The 16,152-nt window shown below is 35.1% G+C and overlaps 1 long non-coding RNA gene across 1 annotated transcript in view; it reads left to right on the forward strand.

Annotated features, from left to right (window-relative positions):
- Positions 1-16,152, forward strand: part of LOC142333078 (uncharacterized) — a 44,645-nt gene that overhangs the window by 18,199 nt on the left and 10,294 nt on the right. The window contains exon 2 of the long non-coding RNA XR_012758514.1: positions 13,400-13,531. This is a non-coding gene — a long non-coding RNA (uncharacterized LOC142333078). The remainder of the gene's footprint in view (positions 1-13,399; positions 13,532-16,152) is intronic.

A 16,152-nucleotide genomic window follows, 5' to 3' on the forward strand; every position in this document is an offset into this window, starting at 1 on the left:
TTTGCACTTATTGTGTTAAATTTGAAATAAAATTAGATTAAAATAAAAATAACTATCCTTGAACAATTAACAACCTTATGCACACCAGTGTCAAGTGCAGATTTTAGGCTATTTAGCAATTATGTCTAGTGTTATAACAATGACTAGAAGTCGTGTTTGACTACATGCCTGGCATTATAGGGTTTTTGATGTGATTGTAAATTCAATAGCAATTGGTGATGTTACACAATACTTTTATCATCAAAATTTCTAGTTCAAAAGTACTGAGTGGTTAATTTATAACTACTACTAAATAGTAAATGTATCATTGACAAGATCTAACATGTTTGAGGTCATATGACATCACAAGCAACAATATGTAGTGTGCTTTTGATGAGTATTGTGAGCTGCATCAGGAATGAATAAACTGGTGCTGTAGGAGCAATATTGGATTCAACATGTTGCATGATTGTCTCGATAAGCCTAGGCTTGTCAGAGGATACCTACCTTCCTTTAAACTGTTTATGGGTACAGCTTCTGAATGAAGTGGTGGGGAATACTGTGTACACATTAGCTTATAACTTCATCGACAACAATCTTTAAGAGGATAAACTTACTGAGCGGTGTAGAAATAACAGTACTGAAAAAAGCTATAAGCCTACTATTTCAATACAGTTCAATCTCTTGACAGAATCTACACCAAATGTAATGTTGAAGTATAACAATACAAAAACCTTACTCATGATAAAACAGATGAAAAACTACTACTGATGAACAAAACAAAGGAATAATCTTAAAATCAAAAGACAAAATAGAAAAAATCATCCTCAAATAATTAAAATATAAAAGAACCAATAAACAAACAAAAAAAAAAAAAAAAAAAAAAATACAAAAAAGAGAAATATTTAATATTTCTATAGTATTATATTAATAGTATTATTCAAGTATTATATATTATATTTATAACTATAAAAAAACTAATATAAGGGAAAAAAGAATCAGAAAAAAACAAACAATAAATCAAACGCAAACTATAAATAAAAGTAACACCTACAAAAAAAAAAGCTATAATCAAACATAAAAATAAATTCTAAAATAAAATCTCTTGAATAAAACCCAGAAAAAAAGGGTCTCATTTCTGATCGTTATAGGTGAAGACATCAAAATTTTATTTGTTGATTCGATTAAAAAAACATCCACATTACATTTAGACTTGTACTAAATGTAAAACAGGTTTTGTACAGTACAGTGTTACAATGTTATGTCAGAGAAGGAAGACAAAGTACTCTGTAGCATCCTCATCCCATTGGAGAAGACACCCTTCATGGTGTTACGGTTACCACTTCACCCATACCTAGTTCCATACCTAGCTCTGAGGGTTTTACTGGAGGTCATCTTCAGTACCTCAGAAACAGACATCTTCCACCAGTCTCGACTGCCTCAGTCAGAATGCCACAAATGACATTCCCATCAGTATACTAGACTAGCCTAGTTAGCCACACAAATACTTTCATAGTATTAAGTAAGACTGTCCAGATTGAGTTGGTAACTAACCGTACACCTACCCAAAAACAGGAAAAAGCAATTACCACACGCAACACCAAGTAAGACATTAAAACAACCAACTATAAACTAACAAATCAAACCCTAAAAACATACACTTGAAATCCATAAAAACATGCAATAAAATAACAATACTTATTAAATTAACACCAAAACATTATCATAAACATAAATAAATAAAAACATAAATATGTAAATAAACCTAAACACAAAAACATGAAATGAAATCAACAACTATCTAAACACTAAAACTAACGAAAACATAAACCCAATCATAACCATTATATATAAAACAGGAACACAAAATAATAACAATACTAAATTAATAAGGGAAACTAACAGACACCAGAACATTAAAAAATCAACTATCTAAATATGAACTATCTATCTATTTGACTGCTAAGAAAGTCCCACGCACATTTGTATGCAGACATTCTTGTGAACTGAAGGTCACCTATAGTTATAACTGTAGGTCACATATAGTTATAACTGTAGGTCTGTAGGTGACCTACAGTTATGTCTAGCTGGCTTCCCTACTCGAGAACAATTTATACACATAGGTGGACCCCCTTCAGGGTGGAATAAGTTCCATGTAGGTGATAGTAAATCCGCCGTTCTGTGCAGGAAGTCTATTGATAGTATCTTTATACGGCAGGCCTCTGACATGCATCATGTCGTTGTTAAGCTTGCTGTGGATGGTTTCGACCTAGTTGTGGTTAGTTCTTACTTTCAGTACAGAGATCCCACTGAATTACATTTGGAAAGATGGGATAGAATTATCAGGCTGGTAGCGGGTCGTCCTATTCTTATAGGAGTTGATGCGAATGCCAAATCGCTTCTTTAGCACAGTGGGATCACAGACGACGGCGGAGAATTGCTAGAAGGCTTCATCGCGCAGCATCGTTTTGAAGTATTCAATGTCGCCGGCGAGTCGGCAACCTTCGCCGGCGCGGTGGAATTGCGGAGGACCTTCCTTGGTACCAACATTGATGTTACCATAGGCAAGGATATCCCTGGTAGGATTCAGAACTGGTCTGTAGTGGATGATTGCAAAAGCGACCATCGGCTCATAGTTTTTGAGTGGTTAGGTGGGCTGCGCGATGTCTTTAGGGCGGACGACCCTGTTCAGCAGGGGCGCTTCTTGCACAAGCGGGCGGATTGGCCCAAGTTTTCAAACATTCTTGCGGCCAGGATGCGGGTGTTCACTCGTACCCTGGACGAGGTCCCTCTAGATAACCTGGCAGAGAATTTCTCCTCTGCAGTGGTTGAAGCCGCAGAACTCTCAATCCCTCGTAGTACGGGTCGAGAGAGAGTAGCTGGATGGTGGTTTCGGGACTTGACTGGGATAAAGCAGGCCATGGGCCGACTCAGGAGAGCCGCACAGCGTGCTCGTGATCCTGACCGGCGCGAGGCCTTGTTTGCGGAGTATCGTCAGAAAAGGAACGAGTATTTTCATAGAATTAGGACTTCTAAACGAGATTCCTGGCGCTCTTTTGTCCAAGAGCAAGGGAATAAAGACCCTTGGGGTGTTGTTTATCGTGTGCTTGGTCACAAACGTAAAAAGGACAGTCTTCTGTCGGCTCTCTCGACCCAGGACAGCGTTGTTGTTGAGAAAGATCGTGTTCTATCTCTTCTGATGGACGATCTGCTCCCCGATGATACCGAGGTTGGTGAGACCTCGTATCACCGGAGAGTTCGAGCGGCGGTTGTAAATTTCAATACGGACTCTGTATCTTTGGAGATTACTGAGGCGGAAGTCCGCCAGGTAATCTGTAGCCTTGCTAGGAACAAAGCCCCCGGATATGATGGTATCACGGTGGAGCTCCTTGTTCGCACCCTGCCCGTAATTCTTGGCCCGTTGACTAGGGTATTCAATAGGTGTTTGTTTGCCGGGTATTTCCCGGCTTGCTGGAAGCGTGGAATCTTGAAGCTGTTGTTCAAGGGTGGCGACAAGGACCCCATCGTTAGTTCTTCTTACCGTCCTCTGACGCTCTTACCAGTTGTTGGAAAACTATTTGAGAAGGTACTTTACCTCCGCATTAATAGTAGGCTTACTTTGAATCACATGCTGATGGACGATCCGGTAAGAGTACAGAGGATGCGATTATTAGGGTCCTGGATCTGGCTTCAGGCAGTGAGTGCAAGTATGTACTCGGTGTCTTTTTGGACATATCCGGGGCATTTAATAACTTATGGTGGCCCTCTGCCTTGTTTCAATTGCAGAAGCGTGGTTGCACGCAGGAAGAAATTAGGACTCTCTCGAGTTATTTCAGCGAAAGAACTGTTGTCCTTCGTGACGGCAGTTCGCAAGTAGGAAAGACCCTGTCAAAAGGATGTCCACAGGGCAGTGTATTAGGTCCACTCGTCTGGACCATCGAGTTTGACTCTCTCATGCGGCTGCGGTTGCCTGGTGGCTGTCGCGTCGTGGCTTATGCCGACGATGGGCTGCTGCTGGTTGAGGGTAGTTCGCGTGCTGAGATCGAGCTCAGAGCGGCACAGGCATGTAGGGTTTTGCGGTTGTGGAATCTTCAGAATAAGATGGTTTTCAGTGCGGAGAAAACCACTATGATGTTTTTGAAGGGCCGTTTAGCTGCAACTCGCCATCCGCGGGTTGTGATGGACGGTCGTTCAATTAGGTATATCACCCTTCAGAAATATCTGGGTGTTATCCTTGATGAGAGGCTTCTCTTCAAGGAGCACCTTCAGTATGTGGCGAAGAAGGCAGTTGATGCTTTCTTCGGCGTCCGTAGAGTGGTCCATCCCGATTGGGGGTTGAATTTCCGTACCATGTGGATTCTTTATAAAGGCGTTTGTGAGGCCATTATGTTGTACGCTGCGCCCGTCTGGGCTCATCGTTTGCGGTATCAATGTTATAGGGACATTCTATTACGAGCCCAGCGTCTTCTTTTGTTAGCGGTTGTCGGTGGTTACAGAATTGTCTCGCGAGAGGCAGTAACTGTGATCGCGGGCATCAAACCTGTGGATATTTCGGCTACGGAACGTAGCCAGAGATATGTTGCAAAGAAGGGAGGCCTTCTTACTGCTGGGCGTATGTGTGAGATCGAAGACCAAGGTTTCGACTCTTGGCAAGATAGGTGGAATACTTCTTTGACAGGTCGTTATACGCATGGTATATTTCCCAATGTTAGAGAGTTGCGAGCGATTAGCTGGGTATCCCCCAATCGGCATACCTCTCAGGACATGGTGCCTTTAGGGATAAATTGGCAAAGTTTAGGATGGTTGATTCCGGCATCTGTCCGGACTGTAGGGTCGATGACACCGTGGACCATGTCCTTCACATATGTCCCCGGTACGAAGCTGAACGTACCAGAGTTGCTAGGGAACTCGAGAGAATAAACTCTATTTTGGATCTACGAGTCAACTGGAGGACTCGTAGAGAGTGGACAATAGTTGCTGGCTTCCTTCGCTTCCTCGCCCTGAGCAGGACTGCCGAAGGGATCTAGTAGGTGATAGGAACCTGGGTGGCTAGAGACCGCCTGGGCAGTTGACTGGCCGAAGGTAGGCGCTTAAGGCAGCGTGCCTCGGTTAGATGTATTGGTGGTATGTATTTAATCATGCTGTCGGCGGAGTTGTGGCCGTTGTCGGCGGGCGGGATTATTCTTGCCCGGTGGGTGCAGTCGCGCTCCGACGGGGGCACTAATGAGCTAATGACACTGTCGGCGGGGCTTCTCTGGGTACTGCTTTGGTGGTATGCAAGGGAGTCTTGGCGGCGGTCTGCGAAAGATGGTGAATGTCACGCGGGACTCCGTGATGGCGCAGTGCAGGAGTAGGCGTTAATTCTCCTCTCCCGGGCAGACCGGAACGGAGTCAGATAGAAACTCATTTTGAGTATTAAGCGGGGTTCTTAAGGGAACTAGGTCTAAATTTCGATGTATAAAACTGTAGTGGGACAGTTTATTGTTGAGGTTATTAGTACGGATCTGAGACATTCAGAAAGTGGCTCTTTAATAGTTGGATCTAGGCGCGGGGTCTTCGTTCCGCGGTTAGGCTTCTAGCTTAGTTCCTGAGGGCGACGTGGTAGCTGCAGGTGTCCGTTGTCTTCATTCTGAAGGCATAAACACGTAAAACTATCTCGGGGTGAATTTTACCGATGCAGATGTCCCTCAGGGCATCTGCATTGGTGGCATCTCTGCGGAGCCTGGACTGAAAGCTGTGGTGCGCAATCAGTTTGAGGGCGAGAAGATGTCCTCCGTTAAAGCCACTACTGGCAAGGAACGGAGGGGGTGGTGTAGCGACTGGACACGCTACGGGGTGGGATCTTCTCCCCTCGGGGGGGAATCGAGATGTAGTATGAGCAGAGCTCCTTTTCTTTGCATGATTTTGCTACATGCCCCAACCTTAAACATTGAAACCTTTATGTAATTAACCATTGGTTACCCAATGGTTAATCACTTAACCATTACCATTATATAATGGTTACATAACCATTATTTTGTAATTTAACCACTGGGTCACCTTTATATAATCTTTTACCCTACAAGATGAAAAATCTATGAACAAACATCCCTTTTACAAAAGCTTTCTGCTACTCCTTTTTGCACTCAATAACATAGTGCACTTCACTGCTATCTTTCCTTCCAGTCCGAAATACTATTTTACAAAGCTTATTAAATTTCTCTAATAAATATTTAATGTTTTGAACTCAAATGGCATCAACAAAACCCTCCTCTCCTAAATTCCACGGTACATCATAAAGTATCATGTGTGGTCGCAAAAACTTGTTAACAGTATCCCCTCATTTTACCGAATACATTCGGTAAAATGAATAAATGATTTGTGACTATTCATACACCTTTAGGCTTATCTGTAAAACTTATCTTTAATTCCTGCTTCCTGGCATCCAACTTTTTTATAACTTCATCCTTGAAGGCCTACGGAGTAATACCGACAGGCTTTTCTATCAAGACCTTTTGTTTTGACACACAGTGGTATGAACGTCTAAATAAACTTCTTGGTCATAATCGGCAAATCAGATTTTGCTTTCTCACCCATTCCGGCCCTAAAGCCCTCTACGTACTCCTGGAGTCTATCATCTCACTTAACATTTAATAAGTGTAAATATCACAACTTTCACATACAAGGCTGTTTGAAAGTTGTACTTCTCTCTTTCAAATTTTTCTAATTACCAATAGATTCTTCAATTTCCACACATAGTCCATTAAACATGCCCACTAATACCATAATAACTCTGTTTGAAATTATATCTGCTGTGGACAATTGCATTTCTAATTCCTTCAGTGCTGCTACCTCTGTCTTTTTGGCCTTCAAGAACGGCAAGGTGGATTTCCCTTGGCCTAAAGAAGGGCCAAATATTTCTTCAACAAGGCGAACATCAGAACCAGTATCACATTCTTCCTCCGCAATTTCACTATCCATCTCTACAGCCTTTGCGGCACGCTTACTATTTTTTTTTGCTTCCTTTGTTGCCCAACTGCTTCAGTTTTCCCGGAAGGTTAACAGGATGTTGCCTACGACTTGCCAAACCTGACACACTGACAACACAACACTATCAAAATCAGGTATTACTACTTTCATCCCCAACAACAGCCTCCAAAGATTACTTCAAATTTGCTTTCTGGGATCCCTTCAAAATAGGATGCGATAAGAGTTCTGATTTGGAAAGCGAAATGAAACAAATTAGATAGGTACATGTGAACATTCTCTGTTTAGTATTGTGGAAAATCCATCTAAGTATAATATAGTTTATATTACTTTTGTAATAAAAAAGAGGGGTAAAGGGTATTTTACTTATTCCTATACCAGCTTAAAATAAAATATCATAATCTTACTGATCAAGAAGCTTAATAAAACAAAAAATTATTGAAGTTCATCTATTTTTAGAATGTACACATGAAAGAAGTATGAAAATGTAGATAGCAAAGAAGAATATGTGGCACGAGATATTAATTTTAAAACTGAAAATATAACCATTTACAGTACAAATGATTTGAGCAAATGCTGAAAGAGGCATTAGGTAGATTAAACAATGAAGAAACTTAATTGCTAGCAAAATTAAATGGTTGGTAATGCATAAACAATAACTTTCTGTTGAGCGTCTAAAATTTGCAGCGATCTACCTGATCTCACAGAACAAAACAAAGGTCCCTGTAAGAAAAGACATCCACCTTATTACGATCCCAGTCGTCACACCAGCTCTATTTGTAGCGCTAACGGGTTTTACTGGAGGTCGTCTTTTAGACCCTCTAAACTTGAGAACACAACACAGTCATCATTTTGACTTCTCATCCATTTCATCATAACAGAAAATATCTCAGCTAACCGGGGCTCAATGCCAAAATGCCTGTCTTTGTGAAGTAAGCACCCATGCGGGTCTCTAGCTACCCAGGTTGCTATTCTATCTACACATCTAAGCATCAAATCCCCTCAGCCATCCTCCGCAGGGCTAAGAATCTAAGGAGGCCAGCAAATACATTCCATTCCATTTCGGTTTTCTAATTAACTTGAGATCAAAAGGAGTGATCAAGGTAGAAAACAAAGATGGGTACTACTTTAGATTCGCAAAAAATGTAACTGATCAAGATCCTCAACATTAAAAAAAATGGTAAATTTGCTGCTTAACAAGAATGACTTCATCAAGTTGCAATTACTAGAAAAAGTCGCAGACATTCCAGTATTTGAATGAATCAATGGTTTATCAGTGAATGTTTTCACACAAAAGGAAAAAATGAAATCATACTATTAGAAGTCTGCTATGAAGAAAAAACTGATCGCTAAGATTTACTGTACATAAAGAATGATAAATCCGTCTATTACTATTATATGAGTGATTTCTTGCTCCATATAGATTACAATTGACAAAGATAATCAAGAAATTAAAATATGGCAATGCTGCTGCTTCATATTCTTCAATAAGGATGGAATATACAATGAAAATTGAAGCATACTTTTGTGCTGCTCACAAAAACTGGCCAGCACATGTTAAATCCCACATCTCAGTAAAGACGGTTCACCACCTCTACTGCCATTTAAGAACTATCAAAACTTTTTACCGTTCCTATCTTTTGCACATACACTGTTGTCTTCATGTCATATATCAATACCAGCCATTGAACTCCTACTTGTGTAGGGCTTTGTATGGCCTGAGTTGACCGTGGATAAGATAAAGCAGGACTTACCTGTTCAGATTCATTTGTTTTCTTTGTCCTCTTGCTTAATGTAAACATCTGTCATTCTCTTCTATCTTCTTATTTATTGTTGAACCAACTGATCTTAATAATTGTTCGAATTATTAATGTATGAATTATTACTTTCCTTTACAATGTGAACCAATTAACATGAAAATGTATATCTGTACTAGTCAGAATGTTTAATATTCTATAAAATGTGTAATTAACCTAAATGTCATAATTTAATATAATGTTTAACTGATTTAATGTAAAATTAAAAAGTAAATAAAGGAAGTGATTATTAACAATTGGTTATCTGGGATTATACTTAATGTAAACAGTTTACACAAACAACGAATTGCTCTGCGGCTGAAATTATTGTGCACTACCTCTAGTAAGAGATCACAATGCTGCTCAGCATTTCCTTTGGAGTCTAGCCAATGTGGTGAGCAGTGTGGAAGAAGCTGGAGCTAGAACTGAAAAAGCTGGAAAGGAGAATGATATTCATATGTAATGATGAGACAGCATTTATAAAAAAGTATTCCACAGTATTTGAAAGCAAACAAAAAGGTCTTCTGCTAAATTAAAAGAAGCCGAAAGATATAAACAAAAGTAATGAAAGATGGTCATGCAAAGGATTAACTTGCATATTGCAAGACCAGACCACCTAAATTCAAAGTCGACAACAAATTTGCATAAGCAAGAACAAAAAACATTTGAAAAAGGCTATCTATAAAATTGGTCAAATGAGATATTCAAAATTTATGTTTTGATGAATTAAAAAGTCAACCTGTGATGCATGAATTGATCAGTTCTCATTGTGAGGTGTTGAAAAGAAAATTCCATGAACAAGATCAAACGCAAAGACATACATGATTATACATGACTGAAAAGGTTATCCATCACAAAGGTAACAAGTTACTAGTCAAGTGGCTGGGATTAGGATACAACTCCTGGATTAATTATACAGATATACTGAAACATTAGATGAAAAACCGTTATACAGAGATGATGAGGTTAAATAGAAGCAAAGGTTGATGGTGTCTAATTCTGACAACATTACTGTAATTAGTAGTTGTGATGGTGGTAACTTAAAGTGAAAACTCGGATGATGCTGAGCATATAAGATGTAACAGTATGCAGTAGCTTAGATTGGGGTAAGACAAACACCTCATCAGTATACTGTTCCATCAGAACTGTTTACATTACAGAAATATTTACGTATTATTTCCAAATATTTGTATCAGTCCAAGTATCAATTCTTACAGACTGCGATGAGGTTGATACCAGACACTGGCTATTTTCTGTACTCTGAAAATAAACAGGTCACATCATCTGATAGAAGGATAACAAAATTGAAGAGAGAGATGAAAATGTAAGAAAGTATTTTACTTGTGGTCAACACAACAAGGTAGATTGCATCTACCTGACACACTCATACACTAAGACACTGTAACACCTCATCTGTGACAACTGTAACTTTCTGATTGTGCTCAAAGAAGATGATTTCAATCTGTAGCATGTGAACAAAGACCACAAGAGTTCCAAATTTTCGCTGTATGATTTTAAAGCTGTTTGCTCCAGGGCTTGAAAAGACAAGCCGTATTGGTTATAAGGATGAGAAGCTGAATGAGGGCAGCTACCAGATTGGTTTCCACACTTCATCACAAAAATCAGTGAATATAATAAAAAAATATATAACATATATAAATATATTGTCATCAGACAATATAATTGATGATGATAAAAATGAATCAAATCAAAAGTAAAAAATCAGATTCAAGTAGCGAGTCTGAAGAAAATGAAGATAATGATGAAAATAATGAGGTAGAACCTAGACCGTCATTGAGAGTAAGAAAGCCAAATAGTTTATATGCAAATAATTATTTTGTAACTTATTATCTAATTAATTAATTATGTTAATTTCTGTGATATAAGTGTAACAAATATATATGAGAAGGCTACGCTAAGCAGTGAAGCTGAAAATTGGAAAAAACTATACATAGAGAAATAGAAAGCTTAACTAAGAATAGAACTTGGAAAATAGTTGAAAAGTGAAAAGATAGAAAAGTTATTGATGTAAGGCGAAAAAAAAGTGAATGTAAATTCAAAGACAGGCATAGTAGCCAACAGGAAGAACAGGTAAATAATGTTTATTCACCAAAAGTAAAAGTGTTAACTTTAAAAATTTTATTATGGTATTGTTGTTAAAATAGTTTCAATGTCGATCAGACGTGGTTGTAGAAACAGCCTTTTTAATGAGAAAATGATCTCCACAGTTTATATTAATCAACTTGTAAGTTATGAAGATGGTACAAATAGATAGGGTATTTAGTTTGTTAAAATCTTTGTATGATTTATGAGAAAGTCCCAGAACTTGGTATGAATATTTCAATAAATGCATAGAATGGGTTAGGTTTCAAAATAAGCAGTTATTGATTATTGTTTATATGCCAATGATATTGAAAGTGAACCTATTTATATTTTAATATTTGTAAATGACTTATTAATATGCAGTAAAGATCAGACTAAAATTAACGACGTTATCAGAATGCTTTAAAATTTTAAAAAATGGGAAAAGTAAGGAAATGTGTAATAATAAGTAATAATTATGAGGTGAGAAAAAAATTATGACAAGTCAAGAAAACTGTATTGGATAATTAGAAAACAAAGTATAATTTAAAATAAACTAAGTTATATTCTACACCAATGGAAGTCAATTTGAAAATTGAACTTACAAATAAAATAGATAGTAGAATAAAATATAGAAATCTAATATGTGAACTTTTGTATAAAAGTACCAGAACAAGACCTGACATTGCTTTTAGTGTAAACTATTTAAGCAGATTTGAAATTATGATGAAACTTAAAGTAGTATTTTATTTAAAATTAATACTGTTATCTAAGTAGTATTTATTTGAAATTAAAACACTACAAATAATACCATATGCACTTATAGCTATACTTAACAAAAAATTTAAAACTAACTTTCAACAAAAGTGTTAAAAATAAGATTAAGGATTGATGCTGATCAGGCATGTGATACTATTCATAGAAAATCAATATCAAGGTATGAAATAAGATTGTTCAATAATGTCAACATATTGGAAATCTCACAGAGTTCTGTAACTAAATTATCAACGTTCACTAAGTACATAGCATTATCCAAGACAGTAACAGATATTTAATATTTACAAACAATTATTTAATAGTTACAAAGAAAGAAATATTTAATATAGAAGTAGATAAACATGTACAAGGATAACTACAGAGTGTTAATTATAGCGAAATATGTCAACTTGCATTTTGTTTACAGAATGCAAGGATATCTGAGGATATTTTATTCCCCTATTAATCGCAGAGCCTGGTCGTCAATCTCTTGCTGTTGAGTCTTTCTAATTATTGGGCAGATATTTAATTTTTAGTGGCGGTTACATATTTGTTTTTATTTTAAAATAGATAGAGTTGGGGATTTCATTCTGTTCTTTTGTGGATCGGGCATGGAAGTATTTTTACTTGGATTATTCCGTGGGAGATTGGAAGATAGGAAGATATTTGTATTATTCTATCAATGCGATTTCCCGAAAGGCCACTGAAGGCCTTTTGATGCTAGTGCCTTTCAGTCTAGTAGGAATGCAGGTGATTGGACCATAGTTTTTGGAGAATGCAATCACTAACCCCTCAGAGGGAGTCACTTGTGGTATATCTGTAGGACATTAATAACAATTAAAATATAAATATTACAGCAAATATACACACACAATGAATTATAAGTAAACATTAATAATCATAAAGAGGATTATTTTTTGTATTCTAAATTGATTATTAAATGTTATTCTTCCCCATTACAAACTTTTCAATAAGCCTATCATTATTTTAAATAAATTTTATACTATACTATTTTCTGGATAATTCAAACTTTTCATGCAGGTAAACTTTCAGTTTTTGTATTTTGATAAAGATCAGATTAAAAAAAAATCCACATCTGCAGATATTAATGAAAATATAGAAATAGGGTATTTCAATGCATAACATCTGTTTATGTTAAGTTTCAAATGGCTCAATTATGAATGATTGTTTTTCATTTTCATGGTAAAATAAAAAATATCACATCAAAGAAAAAAAAGTTAAGTAGTCTTAAAGAAGTTTTTAAATACAGAACTAAGGTAGTCGATCTTTCAATTACACAATAATTAATTTTTGTTAAGATAAATTTTTTATGGAATTTAATAAATTATAAAATAGTATAGGCTTATTTTATTATATAAAGTTATAATTAAATTAATATTTCAAGATTCATGGTAAACGTAGATCTTCTACTCAAGTTAAAAGTACTAATTAATATTTATTGATTATCAATATTTATCATCTTATCACTATTTAAATGGCATAACAAATTTTAACTATTCTTTATTTATTACATATTTATTCCATTCATTCTTTATTTTGAAAGCCCAATCATTCTCAAAAAAAAAAAAATCAAAACATTTTCTTTTAGTGTAAGAAAAAATTTTAACTTCAAAGACAATCATGATTTGCAACTTTCAAACTTTTGAATAAATTTTAATGAATCTTGCATGCAAAGTGATTATTTAATTATATTTTCTAGCTTAAGATTAAATATTTTTACTGTGGTGGTATTATAATTGAATTACATGACTGTATCATAATGAGGAGACATTATGAAACAGATTTTCATTATGTTACAGGTATTCAAATGATCAAAAGCCTACTCTTTTCAACCATTTACCGATCAGAAGCGGATATTGTTTAATATATCAACTGTTTTCTAAGATTCTAAGGAAGAAAAGTCTTTAATACCAATCGATCTTAAAGAAAAGGTAACTTATGACTAATAACCTACTGCCACAGAAATGAATTGTTTAATGTATTTTTTGAGAAATTAAAAATATATTCCATTACAACATATTCTATTATTGATTTAAATCAGTAATCCCAATATTTTCTCAGCTGTAGAAAAAATATGATATGCAATTCTTTATAATGGCCATTAATGTACTCTTGTAAAGTTTACTTTAACTTACTTTTCACTCGTGCATTAATGGCTATCATTAAACACACTGCATAATGCACTATAATGGGGACATTCTCCCATTTATTAATTACTTTAGTTTAATATAATCAATCAGGTTACATTAAAAAAGAAAAACTGAAGAAACAAAGAACATTTGCAATTATATTGGTTGAGATATTAAACTGAAATTGGGGCTTTGTCTGTCTGCCCCTACAAGAACATAAAAAGTTAATAATTATAAATGTTTTAAAAATGAAACTATCAATGATATTTGACATTTATATTACAATAACAAAAATGAATTACATTGCAGGCACAAAGTCCTTGGTAGAAAGGAAAAAATCTTAATACTATTCTAGGCAGTATTTCAATTAGAATTTGAACTAATGTTAGGAATTTCACTCCATTTAGTTTGCCGCTGCTAACTGGATCTCCTACCATCAGGAGCATGATCACTGCAGATAAATCCAAAAATGAGGTAGACTTCTTCCAGTTTTTTTAAGATATACATGCATTTATGGAAGATATGGGTGACGTGAATAAAAATCAGTAATTACTTTTCTTTACTTTTTTTAAGAAATTGCTTATGAATGTGAGAATAAAATATTGGTATATTTTTATCTTATCGGGTATTTCTTTTCCTTATAAGTAATTGCTGATAACTACAAGCAAATACTGATCCTGCATGTCATTTCCTAACAGGTTGTGAATAAAATGGGCAAATTTCTTACTTATTCTTATAAGAAATTACTTATTGATTTTTAAGGTACCTCCAGACCAATATTATCAGTTACGGCTGCATTTATGAATGTTTCGTAATTGAAAAAATTACAAAAAGAGACAGTACATCAGTTCAAATTCAGAGAACAATTCTGTGTAATTTGCTATTTGACAAGGGAGACGTTTAATTAGTGTCACTAGTTTTTCGTTTCAAAGTCGCCTTTGCATTACAATTATTCATATCAGTTACAAAAGTACCGGTGTTTCACATTCTTCTGGAGTATGTTTATCTTTCTCATCTTCGATACCAGCACTTGCTGCCCCCCCCCCGAAATTGTTTGAAATTAGGATTTTCATATTCTTCTAAGAGGTTTAACAAATCCTCCCAGTTTAATAATTTTATCATCTTGTTGTCTGTTTTAAGCTTGTCTGTTTTCTTTTTAATTTCATACTTCATATTGTTAAGCATTTTCTTTATTTTTGCCAGTGACATTTTCTTTCCCATGCTCTGTTCAAACTCTTTCAAAATGTTTGCCCGTTCTTTTTCTTTAGTGTATATAAATTTAAGGGCCAAAGGTTTATTTAAAATAACTTTATGATTTCTTAATTCATTTACTTAATTTGCCCTACCATCAGCCACATTATTGGTATTGTCCAAAACCAGAGAAAATTGTTTTTCTTCTTCACTTGACAACACGTTTAACAATCCAGTTGACTAGCAAGGAACACGTGGTATACCGAAATGATTAATTTTAACAGAAATGATATCATCATGGATGGATATGAATAATCAGGCTCTTTCCCCATTTTTGTACAAACAACTTTAAACATGCAGGCTTATGTTTTATATCTTGGCACCAGCAGCAATTTCTTAAGAGAAAGAAATAGAAAGTAAACTACACACCTGCAAACTCTTAAGATTAAAAGTAATTACTTATAAGGAAAAGAAAATGTTTATTCACTAACTTCTAACAGAATAAGTCTGAATAAGTAATTACTTTTCATAACAAATAATTACTGATCAGTTTTTATTTTAGTTTATTCAGATTATTCTATATTTTTGATCTAGAAATCATTTAAATAAACTTGTTATTATTGCTGTATATAATCTGTGATTATTGTTAAATTGTGTTTTATTTTTATGTGGCCAGTATTATATGCTCTGTTAAGCAAGAATATCATGGCTTCTGCTGTAATAAATAAATAATTTTATTTTGCTATTTTTTTGTGTACTTTGAAGTCAAACTGGTTACACTTTATTTCATGGATTAGCCATTATTGTTGATGTAAATGTAGTTTGACATTGTAGTTCCTGGAATAGCTAAAAAATACATCATTTTTATATCATTAATATTTCATTTTTAATTGACTTCAAAATCCAAATAATCGCAAATATGTTATTATTTGAGAACCAATCTACTGATTTCCATAAATAAGTCCAATGAGCATTAATATGCTTTATAGCACGCAATAATTTGGTAAATCATACTTTCCTTTTAGACTATGTCACAAAATGGCTAATATTAAAATTTCCCAAAATGTATTACATTTTGAAAACTTACCTGTCATACTTATGTTTTATTATTTGTTTGTAATAATCATATGTATAAAAAAAATTTAATTTAATTTATATTACAGTACAAAATCCTTTAACTTTTTCATTTGATTTGATAATATAAGCAAATCTCTTGTAGCAATAACATTGAT

This window comes from Lycorma delicatula, chromosome 12 (assembly GCF_047948215.1).
Source record: "Lycorma delicatula isolate Av1 chromosome 12, ASM4794821v1, whole genome shotgun sequence".
Lineage (NCBI taxonomy): Eukaryota > Metazoa > Arthropoda > Insecta > Hemiptera > Fulgoridae > Lycorma > Lycorma delicatula.